Raw genomic sequence first — 20,375 nt, 5'->3', positions numbered from 1 at the left:
TCTCACGCGAGATGAGTTAGATTTGGCATCTCATGCGAGATGAGTGAGATTTGGCATCTCATGCGAGATGAGTTAGATTTGGCATCTCACGCGAGATGAGTGAGATTTGGCATCTCACGCGAGATGAGTTAGATTTGGCATCTCACGCGAGCGAGATGAGTGAGATTTGGCATCTCACGCGAGATGAGTGAGATTTGGCTTCTCACGTTAGATGAATGAGATTTGGCATGGGCGTGCCTACGATGATGTCAGCGGCCATGCCCAATTCCCCGTGCTCACTATTTGGCATTTCACGCGAGATGAGTGCGATTTGCCATCTCACGCGAGATGAGTGAGATTTGGCATCTCACGCAGGATGAGTGCGATTTAGCATCTCACGCGAGATCAGTGAGATTTGGCATCTCACGCGAGATGTGTGAGATTTGGTATCTCACGTGAGATTTTGCATCTCACGCGAGATGAGTGAGATATGACGTCTCACGCGAGATGAGTGAGATTTGGCATCTCACGCGAGATGAGTAAGATTTAGCATCTCACGCGAGATCAGTGAGATTTGGCATCTCACGCGAGATGTGTGAGATTTGGCATCTCACGCGAGATGAGTGAGATTTGGCATCTCACGCGAGATGAGTGAGATATGACATCTCAAGCGAGATGCGTGAGATTTGGCATCTCACGCGAGATGAGTGAGATTTGGCATCTCATGTGACATGCGTGAGATTTGGCATCTCACACAAGATGAGTGTGATTTGTCATCTCACACGAGATGAGTGAGATTTGGCATGTCCCGCGAGATGAGTGAGATTTGGCATCTCACGTGAGATGAGTGAGATTTGGCATCTCACGCGAGATGAATGAGATTTGGCATCTCACGCGAGATGAGTGAGATTTGGCATCTCACGCGACATGAGTGAGATTTGGCATCTCACGCGAGATGCGTGAGATTTGGCATCTCACGTGAGATGAGTGAGATTAGGCATATCATGCGAGATGAGTGAGATTTGGCATCTCACGTGAGATGAGTGAGATTTGGCATCTCACGCGAGATGAGTGAGATATGTCATCTCACGCGAGATGCGTGAGATTTGCCATCCCACGCGAGATGAGTGAGATTTGGCATCTCACGCGAGATGAGTTAGATTTGGCATCTCACGTGAGATGAGTGAGATTTGGCATCTCACGCGAGATGAGTGAGATTTGGCATCTCACGCGAGATGAGTGAGATTTGGCATCTCACGCAAGATGAGTGAGATTTGGCATCTCACGCGAGATGAGTTAGATTTGGCATCTCACGCGAGATGAGTTAGATTTGGCATCTCACGCGAGATGAGTGAGATTTGGCATCTCACGCGAGATGAGTTAGATTTGGCATCTCACGCGAGCGAGATGAGTGAGATTTGGCATCTCACTCGAGATGAGTGAGATTTGGCTTCTCACGTGAGATGAATGAGATTTGGCATGGGCGTGCCTACGATGACGTCAGCGGCCATGCCCAATTCCCCGTGCTCACTATTTGGCATCTCACGCGAGATGAGTGCGATTTGTCATCTCACGCGAGATGAGTGAGATTTGGCATCTCACGCAGGATGAGTGAGATTTAGCATCAAACGCGAGATCAGTGAGATTTGGCATCTCACGCGAGATGTGTGAGATTTGGTATCTCACGTGAGATTTTGCATCTCACGCGAGATGAGTGAGCTATGACGTCTCACGCGAGATGCGTGAGATTTGGCATCCCACGCGGGATGAGTTAGATTTGGCATCTCACGCGAGATGAGTGAGATGTGGCATCTCATGCGAGATGAGTGAGATTTGGCATCTCACACGAGATGAGTGAGATTTGGCATCTCACGCGAGATGAGTGAGATATGACATCTCACGCGAGATGAGTTAGATTTGGCATCTCACGCGAGATGAGTGAGATTTGGCATCTCATGCGAGATGAGTGAGATGTGGCATCTCACGAGAGATGAGTGAGATTTGGCATCTCACGCGAGATGAGTGAGATTTGGCATCTCACGTGAGATGAGTGAGATTTGGCATGTCCCGCAAGATGAGTGAGATATGGTATCTCACGCGAGATGAGTGAGATTTGGCATATCACGCGAGATGAGTGAGATTTGGCATCTCACGCGAGATGAGTGAGATGTGGCATCTCACGCGAGATGAGTGAGATTTGGCATCTCACGCGAGATGAGTGAGATTTGGCATCTCACGCGAGATGAGTGAGATTTGTCTTCTCACGTGAGATGAATGAGATTTGGCATGGGCGTGCCTACGATGACGTCAGCGGCCATGCCCAATTCCCCGTGCTCACTATTTGGCATCTCATGCGAGATGAGTGCGATTTGTCATCTCACGCGAGATGAGTGAGATTTGGCATCTCATGCAGGATGAGTGAGATTTAGCATCTCACGCGAGATCAGTGAGATTTGGCATCTCACGCGAGATGTGTGAGATTTGGCATCTCACGCGAGATGAGTGAGATTTGGCATCTCACGCGAGATGAGTGAGATATGACATCTCATGCTAGATGCGTGAGATTTGGCATCCCACACAAGATGAGTTAGATTTGGCATCTCACGCGAGATGAGTGAGATTTGGCATCTCATGTGAGATGAGTTAGATTTGGCATCTCACGCGAGATGAGTGAGATTTGGCATCTCACGTGACATGCGTGAGATTTGGCATCTCACGCGAGATGAGTGTGATTTGTCATCTCACGCGAGATGAGTGAGATTTGGCATCTCACGCGAGATGAGTGAGATTTGGCATCCCACGCAGGATGAGTGAGATTTAGCATCTCACGCAGGATCAGTGAGATTTGGCATCTCACGCGAGATGTGTGAGATTTGGCATCTCATGCGAGATGAGTGAGATTTGGCATCTCACGCGAGATGAGTGAGATATGACATCTCACGCGAGATGCGTGAGATTTGGCATCCCACGCGAGATGAGTTAGATTTGGCATCTCACGCGAGATGAGTGAGATTTGGCATCTCACGCGAGATGAGTTAGATTTGGCATCTCACGCGAGATGAGTGAGATTTGGCATCTCCCGTGACATGTGTGAGATTTGGCATCTCACGCGAGATGAGTGTGATTTGTCATCTCACGCGAGATGAGTGAGATTTGGCATCTCACGCGAGATAAGTGAGATTTTACATCTCACGCGAGATGAGTGAGATGTGGCCTCTCACGCGAGATGAGTGAGATTTGGCATCTCACGCGAGATGAGTGAGATTTGGCATCTCACGCGAGATGAGTGAGATTTGGCATCTCACGCGAGATGAGTTAGATTTGCATCTCACGTGAGATGAGTGAGATTTGGCATCTCACGCGAGATGAGTTAGATTTGGCATCTCACGCGAGATGAGTGAGATTTGGCATCTCCCGTGACATGTGTGAGATTTGGCATCTCACGCGAGATAAGTGAGATTTGGCATCTCACGTGAGATGAGTGAGATTTGGCATCTCACGCGAGATGAGTGAGATTTGGCATCTCACGCGAGATGAGTGAGATTTGGCATCTCACGCGAGATGAGTGAGATATGTCATCTCACGCGAGATGCGTGAGATTTGCCATCCCAAGCGAGATGAGTGAGATTTGGCATCTCATGCGAGATGAGTTCGATTTGGCATCTCACGTGAGATGAGTGAGATTTGGCATCTCACGCGAGATGAGTGAGATTTGGCATCTCACGCGAGATGAGTGAGATTTGGCATCTCACACGAGATGAGTGAGATTCGGCATCTCACGCGAGATGAGTTAGATTTGGCATCTCACGCGAGATGAGTGAGATTTGGCATCTCACGCGAGATGAGTGAGATTTGGCATCTCACGCGAGATGAGTTAGATTTGGCATCTCACCCGAGCGAGATGAGTGAGATTTGGCATCTCACGCGAGATGAGTGAGGTTTGGCTTCTCACGTGAGAAGAATGAGATTTGGCATGGGCGTGCCTACGATGACGTCAGCGGCCATTCCCAATTCCCTATGCTCACTATTTGGCATCTCACGCGAGATGAGTGCGATTTGTCATCTCACGCGAGATAAGTGAGATTTGGCATCTCACGCGAGATGTGTGAGATTTGGCATCTCACGCGAGATGAGTGAGATTTGGCATCTCACGCGAAATGAGTGAGATATGACATCTCACGCGAGATGCGTGAGATTTGGCATCTCACGCGAGATGAGTGAGATTTGGCATCTCATGTGACATGCGTGAGATTTGGCATCTCACGCAAGATGAGTGTGATTTGTCATCTCACACGAGATGAGTGAGATTTGGCATGTCCCGCGAGATGAGTGAGATTTGGCATCTTATGCGAGATGAGTGTGATTTGGCATCTCACGCGAGATGAGTTAGATTTGGCATCTCACGTGAGATGAGTGAGATTTGGCATCTCACGCGAGATGAGTGAGATTTGGCATCTCACGCGAGATGAGTGAGATTTGGCATCTCACGCGAGATGAGTGAGATATGACATCTCACGCGAGATGCGTGAGATTTGGCATCCCACGCGAGATGATTAGATTTGGCATCTCACGCGAGATGAGTGAGATTTGCAATCTCACGCGAGATGAGTTAGAATTGGCATCTCACGTGAGATGAATGAGATTTGGCATCCCACGTGACATGCGTGAGATGTGGCATCTCACGCGAGATGAGTGAGATTTGGCATCTCACGCGAGATGAGTGAGATTTGGCATCTCACGCGAGATGAGTGAGATTTGGTATCTCATGCGAGATGAGTTAGATTTGGCATCTCTCGTGAGATGCATGAGATTTGGCATGGGCGTGCCTATGATGACGTCAGCAGCCGCGTTCAGTTCCCCGTAATCACTATTTGGCATCTCACGCGAGATGAGTGAGATTTGGCATCTCACGCGAGATGAGTTAGATTTGGCATCTCACGCGAGATGAGTGAGATTTGGCATCTCACGCGAGATGAGTGAGATTTGGCATCTCATGCGAGATGAGTGAGATTTGGCATCTCATGCGAGATGAGTTAGATTTGGCATCTCACGCGAGATGAGTGAGATTTGGCATCTCACGCGAGATGAGTTAGATTTGGCATCTCACGCGAGCGAGATGAGTGAGATTTGGCATCTCACGCGAGATGAGTGAGATTTGGCTTCTCACATTAGATGAATGAGATTTGGCATGGGCGTGCCTACGATGATGTCAGCGGCCATGCCCAATTCCCCGTGCTCACTTTTTGGCATCTCACGCAAGATGAGTGCGATTTGTCATCTCACGCGAGATGAGTAAGATTTGGCATCTCACGCAGGATGAGTGAGATTTAGCATCTCACGCGAGATCAGTGAGATTTGGCATCTCACGCGAGATGTGTGAGATTTGGTATCTCACGTGAGATTTTGCATCTCACGCGAGATGAGTGAGATATGACGTCTCACGTGAGATGAGTGAGATTTGGCATCTCACGCGAGATGAGTGAGATTTGGCATCTCACGCGAGATGAGTGAGATTTGGCATCTCACGCGAGATGAGTGCGATTTGTCATCTCACGCGAGATGAGTGCGATTTGGCATCTCACGCAGGATGAGTGAGATTTAGCATCTCACGCGAGATCAGTGAGATTTGGCATCTCACGCGAGATGTGTGAGATTTGGTATCTCACGTGAGATTTTGCATCTCACGCGAGATGAGTGAGATATGACGTCTCACGCGAGATGAGTGAGATTTGGCATCTCACGCGAGATGAGTGAGATTTAGCATCTCACGCGAGATCAGTGAGATTTGGCATCTCACGCGAGATGAGTGAGATATGACATCTCACGCGAGATGCGTGAGATTTGGCATCTCACGCGAGATGAGTGAGATTTGGCATCTCATGTGACATGCGTGAGATTTGGCATCTCACGCAAGATGAGTGTGATTTGTCATCTCACACGAGATGAGTGAGATTTGGCATGTCCCGCGAGATGAGTGAGATTTGGCATCTCACGTGAGATGAGTGAGATTTGGCATCTCACGCGAGATGAGTGAGATTTGGCATCTCACGCGAGATGAGTGAGATTTGGCATCTCACGCGACATGAGTGAGATTTGGCATCTCACGCGAGATGCGTGAGATTTGGCATCTCACGTGAGATGAGTGAGATTAGGCATCTCATGCGAGATGAGTGAGATTTGGCATCTCACGTGAGATGAGTGAGATTTGGCATCTCACGCGAGATGAGTGAGATATGTCATCTCACGCGAGATGCGTGAGATTTGCCATCCCACGCGAGATGAGTGAGATTTGGCATCTCACGCGAGATGAGTTAGATTTGGCATCTCACGTGAGATGAGTGAGATTTGGCATCTCACGCGAGATGAGTGAGATTTGGCATCTCACGCGAGATGAGTGAGATTTGGCATCTCACGCAAGATGAGTGAGATTTGGCATCTCACGCGAGATGAGTTAGATTTGGCATCTCACGCGAGATGAGTTAGATTTGGCATCTCACGCGAGATGAGTGAGATTTGGCATCTCACGCGAGATGAGTTAGATTTGGCATCTCACGCGAGCGAGATGAGTGAGATTTGGCATCTCACTCGAGATGAGTGAGATTTGGCTTCTCACGTGAGATGAATGAGATTTGGCATGGGCGTGCCTACGATGACGTCAGCGGCCATGCCCAATTCCCCATGCTCACTATTTGGCATCTCACGCGAGATGAGTGCGATTTGTCATCTCACGCGAGATGAGTGAGATTTGGCATCTCACGCAGGATGAGTGAGATTTAGCATCAAACGCGAGATCAGTGAGATTTGGCATCTCACGCGAGATGTGTGAGATTTGGTATCTCACGTGAGATTTTGCATCTCACGCGAGATGAGTGAGCTATGACGTCTCACGCGAGATGCGTGAGATTTGGCATCCCACGCGGGATGAGTTAGATTTGGCATCTCACGCGAGATGAGTGAGATGTGGCATCTCATGCGAGATGAGTGAGATTTGGCATCTCACACGAGATGAGTGAGATTTGGCATCTCACGCGAGATGAGTGAGATATGACATCTCACGCGAGATGAGTTAGATTTGGCATCTCACGCGAGATGAGTGAGATTTGGCATCTCATATGAGATGAGTTAGATTTGGCATCTCACGCTAGATGAGTGAGTTTTGGCATCTCATGCGAGATGAGTGAGATGTGGCATCTCACGAGAGATGAGTGAGATTTGGCATCTCACGCGAGATGAGTGAGATTTGGCATCTCACGTGAGATGAGTGAGATTTGGCATGTCCCGCAAGATGAGTGAGATATGGTATCTCACGCGAGATGAGTGAGATTTGGCATATAACGCGAGATGAGTGAGATTTGGCATCTCACGCGAGATGAGTGAGATGTGGCATCTCACGCGAGATGAGTGAGATTTGGCATCTCACGCGAGATGAGTGAGATTTGGCATCTCACGCGAGATGAGTGAGATTTGTCTTCTCACGTGAGATGAATGAGATTTGGCATGGGCGTGCCTACGATGACGTCAGCGGCCATGCCCAATTCCCCGTGCTCACTATTTGGCATCTCATGCGAGATGAGTGCGATTTGTCATCTCACGCGAGATGAGTGAGATTTGGCATCTCATGCAGGATGAGTGAGATTTAGCATCTCACGCGAGATCAGTGAGATTTGGCATCTCACGCGAGATGTGTGAGATTTGGCATCTCACGCGAGATGAGTGAGATTTGGCATCTCACGCGAGATGAGTGAGATATGACATCTCATGCTAGATGCGTGAGATTTGGCATCCCACGCAAGATGAGTTAGATTTGGCATCTCACGCGAGATGAGTGAGATTTGGCATCTCATGTGAGATGAGTTAGATTTGGCATCTCACGCGAGATGAGTGAGATTTGGCATCTCACGTGACATGCGTGAGATTTGGCATCTCACGCGAGATGAGTGTGATTTGTCATCTCACGCGAGATGAGTGAGATTTGGCATCTCACGCGAGATGAGTGAGATTTGGCATCCCACGCAGGATGAGTGAGATTTAGCATCTCACGCAGGATCAGTGAGATTTGGCATCTCACGCGAGATGTGTGAGATTTGGCATCTCATGCGAGATGAGTGAGATTTGGCATCTCACGCGAGATGAGTGAGATATGACATCTCACGCGAGATGCGTGAGATTTGGCATCCCACGCGAGATGAGTTAGATTTGGCATCTCACGCGAGATGAGTGAGATTTGGCATCTCACGCGAGATGAGTTAGATTTGGCATCTCACGCGAGATGAGTGAGATTTGGCATCTCCCGTGACATGTGTGAGATTTGGCATCTCACGCGAGATGAGTGTGATTTGTCATCTCACGCGAGATGAGTGAGATTTGGCATCTCACGCGAGATAAGTGAGATTTTACATCTCACGCGAGATGAGTGAGATGTGGCCTCTCACGCGAGATGAGTGAGATTTGGCATCTCACGCGAGATGAGTGAGATTTGGCATCTCACGCGAGATGAGTGAGATTTGGCATCTCACGCGAGATGAGTTAGATTTGCATCTCACGTGAGATGAGTGAGATTTGGCATCTCACGCGAGATGAGTTAGATTTGGCATCTCACGCGAGATGAGTGAGATTTGGCATCTCCCGTGACATGTGTGAGATTTGGCATCTCACGCGAGATAAGTGAGATTTGGCATCTCACGTGAGATGAGTGAGATTTGGCATCTCACGCGAGATGAGTGAGATTTGGCATCTCACGCGAGATGAGTGAGATTTGGCATCTCACGCGAGATGAGTGAGATATGTCATCTCACGCGAGATGCGTGAGATTTGCCATCCCAAGCGAGATGAGTGAGATTTGGCATCTCATGCGAGATGAGTTCGATTTGGCATCTCACGTGAGATGAGTGAGATTTGGCATCTCACGCGAGATGAGTGAGATTTGGCATCTCACGCGAGATGAGTGAGATTTGGCATCTCACACGAGATGAGTGAGATTCGGCATCTCACGCGAGATGAGTTAGATTTGGCATCTCACGCGAGATGAGTGAGATTTGGCATCTCACGCGAGATGAGTGAGATTTGGCATCTCACGCGAGATGAGTTAGATTTGGCATCTCACCCGAGCGAGATGAGTGAGATTTGGCATCTCACGCGAGATGAGTGAGGTTTGGCTTCTCACGTGAGAAGAATGAGATTTGGCATGGGCGTGCCTACGATGACGTCAGCGGCCATTCCCAATTCCCTATGCTCACTATTTGGCATCTCACGCGAGATGAGTGCGATTTGTCATCTCACGCGAGATAAGTGAGATTTGGCATCTCACGCGAGATGTGTGAGATTTGGCATCTCACGCGAGATGAGTGAGATTTGGCATCTCACGCGAAATGAGTGAGATATGACATCTCACGCGAGATGCGTGAGATTTGGCATCTCACGCGAGATGAGTGAGATTTGGCATCTCATGTGACATGCGTGAGATTTGGCATCTCACGCAAGATGAGTGTGATTTGTCATCTCACACGAGATGAGTGAGATTTGGCATGTCCCGCGAGATGAGTGAGATTTGGCATCTTATGCGAGATGAGTGTGATTTGGCATCTCACGCGAGATGAGTTAGATTTGGCATCTCACGTGAGATGAGTGAGATTTGGCATCTCACGCGAGATGAGTGAGATTTGGCATCTCACGCGAGATGAGTGAGATTTGGCATCTCACGCGAGATGAGTGAGATATGACATCTCACGCGAGATGCGTGAGATTTGGCATCCCACGCGAGATGATTAGATTTGGCATCTCACGCGAGATGAGTGAGATTTGCAATCTCACGCGAGATGAGTTAGAATTGGCATCTCACGCGAGATGAATGAGATTTGGCATCTCACGTGACATGCGTGAGATGTGGCATCTCACGCGAGATGAGTGAGATTTGGCATCTCACGCGAGATGAGTGAGATTTGGCATCTCACGCGAGATGAGTGAGATTTGGTATCTCATGCGAGATGAGTTAGATTTGGCATCTCTCGTGAGATGCATGAGATTTGGCATGGGCGTGCCTATGATGACGTCAGCAGCCGCGTTCAGTTCCCCGTAATCACTATTTGGCATCTCACGCGAGATGAGTGAGATTTGGCATCTCACGCGAGATGAGTTAGATTTGGCATCTCACGCGAGATGAGTGAGATTTGGCATCTCACGCGAGATGAGTGAGATTTGGCATCTCATGCGAGATGAGTGAGATTTGGCATCTCATGCGAGATGAGTTAGATTTGGCATCTCACGCGAGATGAGTGAGATTTGGCATCTCACGCGAGATGAGTTAGATTTGGCATCTCACGCGAGCGAGATGAGTGAGATTTGGCATCTCACGCGAGATGAGTGAGATTTGGCTTCTCACATTAGATGAATGAGATTTGGCATGGGCGTGCCTACGATGATGTCAGCGGCCATGCCCAATTCCCCGTGCTCACTTTTTGGCATCTCACGCAAGATGAGTGCGATTTGTCATCTCACGCGAGATGAGTAAGATTTGGCATCTCACGCAGGATGAGTGAGATTTAGCATCTCACGCGAGATCAGTGAGATTTGGCATCTCACGCGAGATGTGTGAGATTTGGTATCTCACGTGAGATTTTGCATCTCACGCGAGATGAGTGAGATATGACGTCTCACGTGAGATGAGTGAGATTTGGCATCTCACGCGAGATGAGTGAGATTTGGCATCTCACGCGAGATGAGTGAGATTTGGCATCTCACGCGAGATGAGTGCGATTTGTCATCTCACGCGAGATGAGTGCGATTTGGCATCTCACGCAGGATGAGTGAGATTTAGCATCTCACGCGAGATCAGTGAGATTTGGCATCTCACGCGAGATGTGTGAGATTTGGTATCTCACGTGAGATTTTGCATCTCACGCGAGATGAGTGAGATATGACGTCTCACGCGAGATGAGTGAGATTTGGCATCTCACGCGAGATGAGTGAGATTTAGCATCTCACGCGAGATCAGTGAGATTTGGCATCTCACGCGAGATGAGTGAGATATGACATCTCACGCGAGATGCGTGAGATTTGGCATCTCACGCGAGATGAGTGAGATTTGGCATCTCATGTGACATGCGTGAGATTTGGCATCTCACGCAAGATGAGTGTGATTTGTCATCTCACACGAGATGAGTGAGATTTGGCATGTCCCGCGAGATGAGTGAGATTTGGCATCTCACGTGAGATGAGTGAGATTTGGCATCTCACGCGAGATGAGTGAGATTTGGCATCTCACGCGAGATGAGTGAGATTTGGCATCTCACGCGACATGAGTGAGATTTGGCATCTCACGCGAGATGCGTGAGATTTGGCATCTCACGTGAGATGAGTGAGATTAGGCATCTCACGCGAGATGAGTGAGATTTGGCATCTCACGCGAGATGAGTGAGATTTGGCATCTCACGCGAGATGAGTGAGATATGTCATCTCACGCGAGATGCGTGAGATTTGCCATCTCACGCGAGATGCGTGAGATTTGCCATCCCACGCGAGATGAGTGAGATTTGGCATCTCACGCGAGATGAGTTAGATTTGGCATCTCACGTGAGATGAGTGAGATTTGGCATCTCACGCGAGATGAGTGAGATTTGGCATCTCACGCGAGATTAGTGAGATTTGGCATCTCACGCAAGATGAGTGAGATTTGGCATCTCACGCGAGATGAGTTAGATTTGGCATCTCACGCGAGATGAGTTAGATTTGGCATCTCACGCGAGATGAGTGAGATTTGGCATCTCACGCGAGATGAGTGAGATTTGGCATCTCACGCGAGATGAGTTAGATTTGCCATCTCACGCGAGCGAGATGAGATGAGTGAGATTTGGCATGTCCCGCAAGATGAGTGAGATATGGTATCTCACGCGAGATGAGTGAGATTTGGCATATCACGCGAGATGAGTGAGATTTGGCATCTCACGCGAGATGAGTGAGATGTGGCATCTCACGCGAGATGAGTGAGATTTGGCATCTCACGCGAGATGAGTGAGATTTGGCATCTCACGCGAGATGAGTGAGATTTGTCTTCTCACGTGAGATGAATGAGATTTGGCATGGGCGTGCCTACGATGACGTCAGCGGCCATGCCCAATTCCCTGTGCTCACTATTTGGCATCTCACGCGAGATGAGTGCGATTTGTCATCTCACGCGAGATGAGTGAGATTTGGCATCTCACGCAGGATGAGTGAGATTTAGCATCTCACGCGAGATCAGTGAGATTTGGCATCTCACGCGAGATGTGTGAGATTTGGCATCTCACGCGAGATGAGTGAGATTTGGCATCTCACGCGAGATGAGTGAGATATGACATCTCATGCGAGATGCGTGAGATTTGGCATCCCACGCGAGATGAGTTAGATTTGGCATCTCACGCGAGATGAGTGAGATTTGGCATCTCACGCGAGATGAGTTAGATTTGGCATCTCACACGAGCGAGATGAGTGAGATTTGGCATCTCACGCGAGATGAGTGAGGTTTGGCTTCTCACGTGAGAAGAATGAGATTTGGCATGGGCGTGCCTACGATAACGTCAGCGGCCATTCCCAATTCCCTGTGCTCACTATTTGGCATCTCACGCGAGATGAGTGCGATTTGTCATCTCACGCGAGATAAGTGAGATTTGGCATCTCACGCGAGATGTGTGAGATTTGGCATCTCACGCGGAATGAGTGAGATTTGGCATCTCACGCGAGATGAGTGAGATATGACATCTCACGCGAGATGCGTGAGATTTGGCATCTCACGCGAGATGAGTGAGATTTGGCATCTCATGTGACATGCGTGAGATTTGGCATCTCACGCAAGATGAGTGTGATTTGTCATCTCACACGAGATGAGTGAGATTTGGCATGTCCAACGAGATGAGTGAGATTTGGCATCTCACGCGAGATGAGTATGATTTGGCATCTCACGCGAGATGAGTTAGATTTGGCATCTCACGTGAGATGAGTGAGATTTGGCATCCCACGCGAGATGATTAGATTTGGCATCTCACGCGAGAGGAGTGAGATTTGGCATCCCACGCGAGATGATTAGATTTGGCATCTCACGCGAGATGAGTGAGATTTGCAATCTCACGCGAGATGAGTTAGAATTGGCATCTCACGCGAGATGAATGAGATTTGGCATCTCACGTGACATGCGTGAGATGTGGCATCTCATGCGAGATGAGTGAGATTTGGCATCTCACGCGAGATGAGTGAGATTTGCCATCTCACGCGAGATGAGTGAGATTTGGTATCTCATGCGAGATGAGTTAGATTTGGCATCTCTCGTGAGATGCATGAGATTTGGCATGGGCGTGCCTATGATGACGTCAGCGGCCGCGTTCAGTTCCCCGTAATCACTATTTGGCATCTCACGCGAGATGAGTGAGATTTGGCATCTCACGCGAGATGAGTTAGATTTGGCATCTCACGCGAGATGAGTGAGATTTGGCATCTCACGCGAGATTAGTGAGAATTGGCATCTCATGCGAGATGAGTGAGATTTGGCATCTCATGCGAGATGAGTTAGATTTGGCATCTCACGCGAGATGAGTGAGATTTGGCATCTCACGCGAGATGAGTTAGATTTGGCATCTCACGCGAGCGAGATGAGTGAGATTTGGCATCTCACGCGAGAGGAGTGAGATTTGGCTTCTCACGTTAGATGAATGAGATTTGGCATGGGCGTGCCTACGATGATGTCAGCGGCCATGCCCAATTCCCCGTGCTCACTATTTGGCATCTCACGCGAGATGAGTGCGATTTGCCATCTCACGCGAGATGAGTGAGATTTGGCATCTCACGCAGGATGAGTGCGATTTAGCATCTCACGCGAGATCAGTGAGATTTGGCATCTCACGCGAGATGTGTGAGATTTGGTATCTCACGTGAGATTTTGCATCTCACGCGAGATGAGTGAGATATGACGTCTCACGCGAGATGAGTGAGATTTGGCATCTCACGCGAGATGAGTGAGATTTAGCATCTCACGCGAGATCAGTGAGATTTGGCATCTCACGCGAGATGTGTGAGATTTGGCATCTCACGCGAGATGAGTGAGATTTGGCATCTCACGCGAGATGAGTGAGATATGACATCTCACGCGAGATGCGTGAGATTTGGCATCTCACGCGAGATGAGTGAGATTTGGCATCTCATGTGACATGCGTGAGATTTGGCATCTCACACAAGATGAGTGTGATTTGTCATCTCACACGAGATGAGTGAGATTTGGCATGTCCCGCGAGATGAGTGAGATTTGGCATCTCACGCGAGATGAATAAGATTTGGCATCTCACACGAGATGAGTGAGATTTGGCATCTTACGCGAGATGAGTGAGATTTGGCATCTCACGCGAGATGAGTTAGATTTGGCATCTCACGCGAGCGAGATGAGTGAGATTTGGCATCTCACTTGAGATGAGTGAGATTTGGCTTCTCACGTGAGATGAATGAGATTTGGCATGGGCGTGCCTACGATGACGTCAGCGGCCATGCCCAATTCCCCGTGCTCACTATTTGGCATCTCACGCGAGATGAGTGCGATTTGTCATCTCACGCGAGATGAGTGAGATTTGGCATCTCACGCAGGATGAGTGAGATTTAGCATCTCACGCGAGATCAGTGAGATTTGGCATCTCACGCGAGATGTGTGAGATTTGGTATCTCACGTGAGATTTTGCATCTCACGCGAGATGAGTGAGCTATGACGTCTCACGCGAGATGCGTGAGATTTGGCATCCCACGCGGGATGAGTTAGATTTGGCATCTCACGCGAGATGAGTGAGATGTGGCATCTCACGCGAGATGAGTGAGATTTGGCATCTCACACGAGATGAGTGAGATTTGACATCTCACGCGAGATGAGTGAGATATGACATCTCACGCGAGATGAGTTAGATTTGGCATCTCACGCGAGATGAGTGAGTTTTGGCATCTCATGCGAGATGAGTGAGATGTGGCATCTCACGAGAGATGAGTGAGATTTGGCATCTCACGCGAGATGAGTGAGATTTGGCATCTCACGTGAGATGAGTGAGATTTGGCATGTCCCGCAAGATGAGTGAGATATGGTATCTCACGCGAGATGAGTGAGATTTGGCATATCACGCGAGATGAGTGAGATTTGGCATCTCACGCGAGATGAGTGAGATGTGGCATCTCACGCGAGATGAGTGAGATTTGGCATCTCACGCGAGATGAGTGAGATTTGGCATCTCACGCGAGATGAGTGAGATTTGTCTTCTCACGTGAGATGAATGAGATTTGGCATGGGCGTGCCTACGATGACGTCAGCGGCCATGCCCAATTCCCCGTGCTCACTATTTGGCATCTCACGCGAGATGAGTGCGATTTGTCATCTCACGCGAGATGAGTGAGATTTGGCATCTCACGCAGGATGAGTGAGATTTAGCATCTCACGCGAGATCAGTGAGATTTGGCATCTCACGCGAGATGTGTGAGATTTGGCATCTCACGCGAGATGAGTGAGATTTGGCATATCACGCGAGATGAGTGAGATTTGGCATCTCACGCGAGATGAGTGAGATGTGGCATCTCACGCGAGATGAGTGAGATTTGGCATCTCACGCGAGATGAGTGAGATTTGGCATCTCACGCGAGATGAGTGAGATTTGTCTTCTCACGTGAGATGAATGAGATTTGGCATGGGCGTGCCTACGATGACGTCAGCGGCCATGCCCAATTCCCCGTGCTCACTATTTGGCATCTCACGCGAGATGAGTGCGATTTGTCATCTCACGCGAGATGAGTGAGATTTGGCCTCTCACGCGAGATGAGTGAGATTTGGCATCTCACGCGAGATGAGTTAGATTTGGCATTTCACGCGAGATGAGTGAGATTTGGCATCTCACGCGAGATGAGTTAGATTTGGCATCTCACACGAGCGAGATGAGTGAGATTTGGCATCTCACGCGAGATGAGTGAGGTTTGGCTTCTCACGTGAGAAGAATGAGATTTGGCATGGGCGTGCCTACGATAACGTCAGCGGCCATTCCCAATTCCCTGTGCTCACTATTTGGCATCTCACGCGAGATGAGTGCGATTTGTCATCTCACGCGAGATAAGTGAGATTTGGCATCTCACGCGAGATGTGTGAGATTTGGCATCTCACGCGAGATGAGTGAGATTTGGCATCTCACGCGAGATGAGTGAGATATGACATCTCACGCGAGATGCGTGAGATTTGGCATCTCACGCGAGATGAGTGAGATTTGGCATCTCATGTGACATGCGTGAGATTTGGCATCTCACGCAAGATGAGTGTGATTTGTCATCTCACACGAGATGAGTGAGATTTGGCATGTCCCGCGAGATGAGTGAGATTTGGCATCTCACGCGAGATGAGTGTGATTTGGCATCTCACGCGAGATGAGTTAGATTTGGCATCTCACGTGAGATGAGTGAGATTTGGCATCTCACGCGAGATGAGTGAGATTTGGCATCTCACGCGAGATGAGTGAGATTTGGCATCTCACGCGAGATGAGTGAGATATGACATCTCACGCGAGATGCGTGAGATTTGGCATCCCACGCGAGATGATTAGATTTGGCATCTCACGCGAGATGAGTGAGATTTGCAATCTCACGCGAGATGAGTTAGAATTGGCATCTCACGCGAGATGAATGAGATTTGGCATCTCACGTGACATGCGTGAGATGTGGCATCTCACGCGAGATGAGTGAGATTTGGCATCTCACGCGAGATGAGTGAGATTTGCCATCTCACGCGAGATGAGTGAGATTTGGTATCTCATGCGAGATGAGTTAGATTTGGCATCTCTCATGAGATGCATGAGATTTGGCATGGGCGTGCCTATGATGACGTCAGCGGCCGCGTTCAGTTCCCCGTAATCACTATTTGGCATCTCACGCGAGATGAGTGAGATTTGGCATCTCACGCGAGATGAGTTAGATTTGGCATCTCACGCGAGATGAGTGAGATTTGGCATCTCACGCGAGATTAGTGAGAATTGGCATCTCATGCGAGATGAGTGAGATTTGGCATCTCATGCGAGATGAGTTAGATTTGGCATCTCACGCGAGATGAGTGAGATTTGGCATCTCACGCGAGATGAGTTAGATTTGGCATCTCACGCGAGCGAGATGAGTGAGATTTGGCATCTCACGCGAGATGAGTGAGATTTGGCTTCTCACGTTAGATGAATGAGATTTGGCATGGGCGTGCCTACGATGATGTCAGCGGCCATGCCCAATTCCCCGTGCTCACTATTTGGCATCTCACGCGAGATGAGTGCGATTTGCCATCTCACGCGAGATGAGTGAGATTTGGCATCTCACGCAGGATGAGTGCGATTTAGCATCTCACGCGAGATCAGTGAGATTTGGCATCTCACGCGAGATGTGTGAGATTTGGCATCTCACGCGAGATGAGTGAGATTTGGCATCTCACGCGAGATGAGTGAGATATGACATCTCATGCGAGATGCGTGAGATTTGGCATCCCACGCGAGATGAGTTAGATTTGGCATCTCACGCGAGATGAGTGAGATTTGGCATCTCACGCGAGATGAGTTAGATTTGGCATCTCACACGAGCGAGATGAGTGAGATTTGGCATCTCACGCGAGATGAGTGAGGTTTGGCTTCTCACGTGAGAAGAATGAGATTTGGCATGGGCGTGCCTACGATAACGTCAGCGGCCATTCCCAATTCCCTGTGCTCACTATTTGGCATCTCACGCGAGATGAGTGCGATTTGTCATCTCACGCGAGATAAGTGAGATTTGGCATCTCACGCGAGATGTGTGAGATTTGGCATCTCACGCGAGATGAGTGAGATTTGGCATCTCACGCGAGATGAGTGAGATATGACATCTCACGCGAGATGCGTGAGATTTGGCATCTCACGCGAGATGAGTGAGATTTGGCATCTCATGTGACATGCGTGAGATTTGGCATCTCACGCAAGATGAGTGTGATTTGTCATCTCACACGAGATGAGTGAGATTTGGCATGTCCCGCGAGATGAGTGAGATTTGGCATCTCACGCGAGATGAGTGTGATTTGGCATCTCACGCGAGATGAGTTAGATTTGGCATCTCACGTGAGATGAGTGAGATTTGGCATCTCACGCGAGATGAGTGAGATTTGGCATCTCACGCGAGATGAGTGAGATTTGGCATCTCACGCGAGATGAGTGAGATATGACATCTCACGCGAGATGCGTGAGATTTGGCATCCCACGCGAGATGATTAGATTTGGCATCTCACGCGAGATGAGTGAGATTTGCAATCTCACGCGAGATGAGTTAGAATTGGCATCTCACGCGAGATGAATGAGATTTGGCATCTCACGTGACATGCGTGAGATATGGCATCTCACGCGAGATGAGTGAGATTTGGCATCTCACGCGAGATGAGTGAGATTTGCCATCTCACGCGAGATGAGTGAGATTTGGTATCTCATGCGAGATGAGTTAGATTTGGCATCTCTCGTGAGATGCATGAGATTTGGCATGGGCGTGCCTATGATGACGTCAGCGGCCGCGTTCAGTTCCCCGTAATCACTATTTGGCATCTCACGCGAGATGAGTGAGATTTGGCATCTCACGCGAGATGAGTTAGATTTGGCATCTCACGCGAGATAAGTGAGATTTGGCATCTCACGCGAGATTAGTGAGAATTGGCATCTCATGCGAGATGAGTGAGATGTGGCATCTCACGAGAGATGAGTGAGATTTGGCATCTCACGTGAGATGAGTGAGATTTGGCATCTCACGTGAGATGAGTGAGATTTGGCATGTCCCGCAAGATGAGTGAGATATGGTATCTCACGCGAGATGAGTGAGATTTGGCATATCACGCGAGATGAGTGAGATTTGGCATCTCACGCGAGATGAGTGAGATGTGGCATCTCACGCGAGATGAGTGAGATTTGGCATCTGACGCGAGATGAGTGAGATTTGGCATCTCACGCGAGATGAGTGAGATTTGTCTTCTCACGTGAGATGAATGAGATTTGGCATGGGCGTGCCTACGATGACGTCAGCGGCCATGCCCAATTCCCCGTGCTCACTATTTGGCATCTCACGCGAGATGAGTGCGATTTGTCATCTCACGCGAGATGAGTGAGATTTGGCATCTCACGCAGGATGAGTGAGATTTAGCATCTCACGCGAGATCAGTGAGATTTGGCATCTCACGCGAGATGTGTGAGATTTGGCATCTCACGCGAGATGAGTGAGATTTGGCATCTCACGCGAGATGAGTGAGATATGACATCTCATGCGAGATGCGTGAGATTTGGCATCCCACGCGAGATGAGTTAGAATTGGCATCTCACGCGAGATGAATGAGATTTGGCATCTCACGTGACATGCGTGAGATATGGCATCTCACGCGAGATGAGTGAGATTTGGCATCTCACGCGAGATGAGTGAGATTTGCCATCTCACGCGAGATGAGTGAGATTTGGTATCTCATGCGAGATGAGTTAGATTTGGCATCTCTCGTGAGATGCATGAGATGTGGCATGGGCGTGCTTATGATGACGTCAGCGGCCGCGTTCAGTTCCCCGTAATCACTATTTGGCATCTCACGCGAGATGAGTGAGATTTGGCATCTCACGCGAGATGAGTTAGATTTGGCATCTCACGCGAGATGAGTGAGATTTGGCATCTCACGCGAGATTAGTGAGAATTGGCATCTCATGCGAGATGAGTGAGATGTGGCATCTCACGAGAGATGAGTGAGATTTGGCATCTCACGCGAGATGAGTGAGATTTGGCATCTCACGTGAGATGAGTGAGATTTGGCATGTCCCGCAAGATGAGTGAGATATGGTATCTCACGCGAGATGAGTGAGATTTGGCATATCACGCGAGATGAGTGAGATTTGGCATCTCACGCGAGATGAGTGAGATGTGGCATCTCACGCGAGATGAGTGAGATTTGGCATCTGACGCGAGATGAGTGAGATTTGGCATCTCACGCGAGATGAGTGAGATTTGTCTTCTCACGTGAGATGAATGAGATTTGGCATGGGCGTGCCTACGATGACGTCAGCGGCCATGCCCAATTCCCCGTGCTCACTATTTGGCATCTCACGCGAGATGAGTGCGATTTGTCATCTCACGCGAGATGAGTGAGATTTGGCATCTCACGCAGGATGAGTGAGATTTAGCATCTCACGCGAGATCAGTGAGATTTGGCATCTCACGCGAGATGTGTGAGATTTGGCATCTCACGCGAGATGAGTGAGATTTGGCATCTCACGCGAGATGAGTGAGATATGACATCTCATGCGAGATGCGTGAGATTTGGCATCCCACGCGAGATGAGTTAGAATTGGCATCTCACGCGAGATGAATGAGATTTGGCATCTCACGTGACATGCGTGAGATATGGC

The sequence above is a fragment of the Lissotriton helveticus genome, chromosome 12 (assembly GCF_964261635.1).
Source record: "Lissotriton helveticus chromosome 12, aLisHel1.1, whole genome shotgun sequence".
Lineage (NCBI taxonomy): Eukaryota > Metazoa > Chordata > Amphibia > Caudata > Salamandridae > Lissotriton > Lissotriton helveticus.
The sequence above is the reverse complement of the archived record's forward strand: the minus strand, read 5'-3'. Positions refer to the sequence as shown.